At 39.4% G+C, this 6,491-nt stretch overlaps 1 protein-coding gene across 1 annotated transcript in view; it reads right to left on the reverse strand.

Annotated features, from left to right (window-relative positions):
• Positions 1-6,491, reverse strand: part of HS6ST3 (heparan sulfate 6-O-sulfotransferase 3) — a gene marked incomplete at its 5' end in the record, with an annotated part of 687,819 nt that overhangs the window by 156,021 nt on the left and 525,307 nt on the right. The window lies entirely within an intron of this gene.

The raw sequence follows: 6,491 nt of genomic DNA on the forward strand, positions 1-6,491 counted from the left end.
TAGATAGAGGCCCGGTGCACTAATTCATGCATGGGTGGGGTCCCTCAGCCTGGCCAGCGATCGGGGCCAGTTGGAGGGAGTTGAGGGGTGGCCGGCTGAGGGGAGGGGCCACTTGAGGTTGGCCAGCTGCTGGAGAGAGAGGCCTTGGGAGGTTGACCAGCTGCGGGGAGGGGCTGAAGGAGATTGGCCAGCTGCGGGGAAGGACCGTAAGAGGTTAGTAGGCCACAGGAGGTCGGCTGTGTGAGTTCACTGACCACCAGGGGGCAGCTCCTGCATTGAGTGTATGCCCTCTGGTGATCATTGTGTGTCATAGCAACTGGTTGACCAGTCGACCTGGTCGTTTAGGCACTTAGGCTTTTATATATATAGATTAGAATTTAACTTTATATATATGCCTAAGACCAGGTATTAAGCTTCTACATATCTGATGTGTGTCATGACAGTAACATATGGAGCCAAAAATAGATGCACTCATTCATTCCAAAAAAATGTACTGAAGACTTGCTATGAACAAAGAATTGGACCACACACTACTGGGTAGAGAACCAATGAGCATACAGTTTTTGTAATCCAAATGAGCATTCTAGCCACACGAAGGAAAGGGAATATAAATAACTTACTGAATTAAAAACTTTGAAGTAAATGCCCTGATACAGACAAAATAAGATGCTGAGAAGAACTTACAAGAAAAAAAAGGATGATTGTGATATAGTCTAAGGGTAGAATGGGACAGAGAAAAGAGCTTATTTTAACAGCTGGAAGAGTAGTAAGAGTTGTGCAAGCCATTAGAGAAATGTGAGTCAGGACATGAGATAAGGAGGGTAAAATATGCTGAAGAATGGCATGTATATTCACTTACCTGGAGAGGAACTTGCAGCAAGGTAGCCAGGCCAGGGGTAACAAGAGTGACAAGGTTGTCTATTGGGTGAATTTAGATCAAATTTAGACCATGCTGAGTTTAGATCAAAAGACGGTGCAATTACTGATGTGGTCTGCTATTATCATATTTTAACTAAGAACTGAGAGATAAATATAATTTATATAGCCAGAAGTGTGATCAAAAAGAACATTCCAGAAAAAGAGAGTGGAATAGAGATAAGACCATATAATATGGATTTAGGTAGGGCAGTGATGGCGAACCTATGACACGCGTGTCAGAGGTGAAACGCAAACTCATTTTTTTGGTTGATTTTTCTTTGTTAAATTGCATTTAAACATATAAAATAAATATCAAAATATGTCTTTGTTTTACTATGGTTTCAAATATCAAAAAATTTCTATATGTGACTCAGCACTGGAGTTAAGTTAGGGTTTTTCAAAATGCTGACATGCTGAGCTCAAAAGGTTCACCATCACTGACTTAGGGAATAGTGAATGGTACAATTAGGCAAAGAAACGTTTGCTCATTCCTGGCACTTATTAGAAATAAATATTTTTTTAATGAATAAATAAATAATTGTTCATATGGAAGGGAGAAAGAAGTTTCAAAATATGGCTTGGAGTCAAACCCTGAATTCTGGACTAAAAAATATCAGGGCTTAATCCAGTAGCCAATGGGAAAGCACTAAACAGCTTTAAAAGGAAGAAGTGACAGGATCAACACTGTGATCTGAAAGATCAATCTGGTATTGAGATAAAGGATGGATGAGAGAGGATGTATCAGAAGGAACAGACTATTCTTGTATCACAGACTCAAGTTAATAGGGATTAGGTAACAGTAGGAATGTAATGTATAAAATGATTAGAGGAAACATCAGATAGGCAGAACTACCTACCACTATTACATAGCTTTACCCAGCTTATCCACCCACACACAGCAGGGTTTTTCAGACTTATAGATTACACAGATAGATATAGATTATATATAGATAGATATAGATATATAGATATGAGAGATAGAGATAAAGATAGAGATAGAGATAGACAGAGACAGATACATATATGCCACAGACCTCCAGGCCTACTTTGGTTATTTGGGTCTTCACACTTTGCTTCCCCTCCTGCATCATCCTTATATTTATGTCTTTTGACTGTTTAGTGCTATTGCCTGTTTCCAAGCAAGTTTCTACATGCTTCCTGGACTTAGAGGAAGTTCTACTTCCCTGACATGATAGTCAGCACTCATTCTTGTACTCTTTCTGTTTCTGGTTGTTTCAGGTAAACATATCCCTCATCCCAGCCCCAGCCTCTGGATGAAAACCCTAAAGGTGAGCCACTTGCTCAGAATGTACCTTATTCCTTGAGCTGCTAAGAGGTAAACCCACCAAGGAAGGATTTAGGAGAAGAAGGACATCTGTATAGTGTGGATGTGGGAAGAAAAGAAGAGTTGAGGATGAATTAAGGCAGATGATTCATTCACAGATATTTATAGAGTTTCCACTACATGCCAGTCATAGTTCTTTATGCTTGATATAAATCAGTAAATAAAACAGCCGACATCCTGCTCTCTGTAGCTTGTTTGCAGGTGGGGTAGACAAACAATAGACATGATAAATGTATAAATGATGTAGCATGGTTGAAGATGCTAAGTGCTATGGAAAAAGCAGGTTCTCGGGGAATCAGAACTGAGGGAAGAAGTGGGTAGGATGCTATAGTGAATGAGGCTGTGAGTGGGCCTCACGAGGCGGAGGATATGAGCAAAGACTGAAAGAGACAAAGGGACTTAGCAAAGTGAGTGTCTAGGGAGAGAACATCCCAGCCAGAAGGAGCATGTCTAGCAAGTTCAATAAACAGCAAGAAGGCCAGAATAGCTGCTTCAGCATAAGAGAGGAGGTATAATAGGAAATGAGACCACAGTAAATCTGAGGCAAATCTTACCGCTTTTCCAGGCAATAATAAGAACTTTGGCTCTCACTCCGAGTGAAACAGGAGCCACAGAAGCATTTGAGTCAAGAAATAATATGATCTGACTTACATTTTAGGGATTACTCTAACTGTGCATTGAGGAAAAGTTATAAAACATAGAAACAGGGAGATCCATGAAGAGGTTCTGCACTAATGCAAGTGAGACATGACAATCGAGGTGGTGAGAAGGGAGCAGAATGAGGATACAATTTCTTGGTAGAACCAACAGGATTTCCCCCTGACAAATTGGATAGGGAGTGTAAAAGAGAAAGCGGAATGAGAAGGTCCCATTCTCCCCACCCCCTCCCCACCCTACCCCCTGAACAACCAGAAAGATGGAATTGCTATATATGAGACAGAGAGGACTGGGGTTGGGGCAGATTTGTGCAGACAATTAGGAGTGCAGTTCAGCACGTGACAAGCTCGAGATGTCTATTAGATAGCCAAATGGGATGCTAAGTAGGCAATTTGATGTAAGGGTCTGCAGAGAGGTCTGATATAGAAATATAAATTAGGAAGTGCTCAGCATAAATACTGTATGTAAAGTCATAAAACAAGATGAAATTATCAAAAAAGTAAGTACAGGTGTGGTAGAGAAAAAAAAAATAAAGGACAGGGACTGGGTCCAGAAGCACTCACTGTAAAGAGATTGAGTGGAATTAATGGTGCTGTGCCTAAGGGAATAAGTGGAAATCTGAGTGTGGTGGAGGAGGTTTGGCTGGATAAATTAGTTCTATCTAGTACATGTTTTGTTTGAGGTGTGACTATGGTGTGCTGGTAAATATTTAAGAACCCCCTCCAGGGAAGGGGAGTGTAATTTGTAGCATTTAGCAATTGTTCTGGTGTGAATACTCCCATCCTGGCCAACTTTGAACCACCAACTTGAAGTCATTGCATTTAGTGACAGCTGGAAATAAAGGACTACAGGCCAAAACAAACATTTATTAAATATATTTTGAGAAATCATCTCTAGAGAGGTGGTCATTATGTCATGGGAAAGGACGAAGTCTTCAGAGGATAGAGTGTGGTAAACAGGAGAAAACTAAAGGTAAGATGTGGGTGAATGTTCAAATGCATGTGGGGCTCACATTTCCAAGTAAAGAAATCAAAGTAAGAATTCCGAATGATGTTCCAAGCTAGGATCATTTTGCTACTGTTGCAAAGCATCTGTTCTTTCCTTTATTTTTTCCTGACAAGTGAAAGTATATGAAATTCAGGTAAAATTTCTTCCTTTTAGCCTTTCAGGGAATGGACACAAGTTCTTCATCATATCTATATAAGGATTTCAGTTTGAAATTATTCAAGAATAATTTTATCTACTTTCAGCTTTCCTTAAAATAAAATGTCATCAGGGTATCTACATATTCCAGCATATACACCATTTGGATTTTCCAAATGGTCAATGTAATTTCCTAGATATGCTCAAATTTTTTTTTTAAGTCAGTCAATCTTTTGTACAGGGCACTACACTTAGCGAAAGGCATGTTTCATGGTCAGTAATAAGAAAAGCCATTAGGAAAAGGTGCTACTAAATAATTTGCCTTTGTGTGTGTGTATGCTACCTAACTTTGTTAATGTAGAATAGAATCAAAAGTGTATGGTTAGTCTTAATTATTTAAATACAAATCATGGTATGGACAACTAGACTTAAAATAATGAGTCATATGATATAACTTTAAAACTGTATTTAGCTTTGAGGTACAGTATGCTAATCATATTTCTAGAATTTTTAAGGACAGTCTCAATAGCTTCATAAATGCTCATGTAAATGTCAAACCCTTTATTCTAATTTTTTCATTTAAAAAACATGAACACAATTAGCAGATTTGCTTTGGGCTGAATTAAATTTAGATCACACGCCAGTGTCCGCTGGATGGTGGAGAGAAGCCTACCTACACGTAAGAATTCCTTGTGGAAAACATATCGAAAACCTAACCCATATGTTCATTGAGTTTGGAAAGATCAGCAGTTCAACCTTGCTGTAATACTAAACATTTTCTGAAGTTGCCCTACTTCTTCGTAGCAGTTCTGAGTCAAATGAGCTCTGTGTTCTCAGAACATTGAAATTATGACTTGGAAAAAAAAAAGCCAGTTATTGCATTATTCCTGATTGAAATTCAAGTTGAAGACAGAGCACCATTTCCAAAAGGCAGAGCTCTGGCTCATGGTCTGGGGACCTTGTGCAGTCTCCCTCAGGACCCATACGTGAAATGAGGACAATACGGAGACCTGTGTGTTCACATAATTGATCCACTTCTATCTACATAAAGGGATGAGAAAGTCTCAAATTATTAACAGTCCAGTGCTTTTACAGCTCCCACCTACCATGCACTCATCACTTTCAGATTTCTCCTAATTGAATTACTGAGATCAGACCAAATGACCTTAGTTGTCCAAGCTCTATTTATCACATTTTATTTTAAATGAATTGCATTATTAAATGAAAATATTCTCTCCATCCATTTTCCATCTTATGGCAATTACAGCCTAATTTTCCTGTGACTTTTCCTTTCAAGAAACAACTATTAACTTTCAACATAGTCAGTGACCTTGTTTGGTTGACTGTGGACCCTCAGGTGACCTTGTGGCAAAAATTATAGAGGCATCAATTGGCAAGTTCACCAGCATTCAGCAAAGTATGAAAAGGGTAAGAGCTCTTCATTTCCCAGCACTAGCATTCATCATGGAAAGTCACATAAAAAGAAAGGGCAAATTCCAATGACATGCATCCAATAAATTGGAGACTCTTGTCACAGTAAACGCCAATTCAGCAGTTTATAATCACAATGCAGACCAGGTCTACATTACTTACTTTTTAACCCTCTAAACTGGGGTTTTCATTACTGGTCCTTTTCTGCCTTCCTTTTTTTACCACTGAAAATCCTATGTTTTGCATAAGATCATCTTTTTTAATCTGTTGAGTTTTTTTTTCTCGGCTTTTCCTAAAAAATCCTTTTTGAAATGGCATCCAATCAGGAATCATAGGTTTTGAAGAAATCTGAAAGGCCACTTAGTTCCAAGACCACTGTGCAAACTGAACTACAGGTGAAAGGAACTACCAAATAGTTTGTCAACTATTTGCAGGTACAACAAACCCTGAACTTCTCTTAGTTTACATGGCATTTCATCCCCTTAAATCTGGTATATGGGGTCCAAATTCTCTTGTCTGAATTGAAGTTAATGTTGAAACCAACCATCAAGATAAAACATCATTCCCAAATATATTTGTTTATGAACTAAAAGAATATAGTTCAGCACAGATTGTATCAGTATCGAGAGAGTGCCCATGCTATATGATTTCTCTATTAAGTGTGCTGGATTTTTTTTAGGTAGTATGAATCCTGAGTGCATCTATCTATCTATCTATCTATCTATCTATCTATCTATCTATCTATCATGTATCTATACTAGAGGCCCGGTGCACAAAAATTTGTGCACTCAGGGGGGTCACTCAGCCCGGCCTGTGCCCTCTCGCAGTCTGGGACCCTCGGAGGATGTCCACCTGCTGGCTTAGGCCCACTCCCTGGGGGGGGACTGGCTAAGCTGGCAGTCAGACATCCCTCTGGCAGATCGGGAGCCCTTGAGTGATGTCCACTTGCCAGCAAGGAGCAGGCCTAAGCTGTAGTCGGACATCCTTAGTGCTCTTG

The sequence above is a fragment of the Myotis davidii genome, unplaced genomic scaffold (assembly GCF_000327345.1).
Source record: "Myotis davidii unplaced genomic scaffold, ASM32734v1 scaffold133, whole genome shotgun sequence".
Lineage (NCBI taxonomy): Eukaryota > Metazoa > Chordata > Mammalia > Chiroptera > Vespertilionidae > Myotis > Myotis davidii.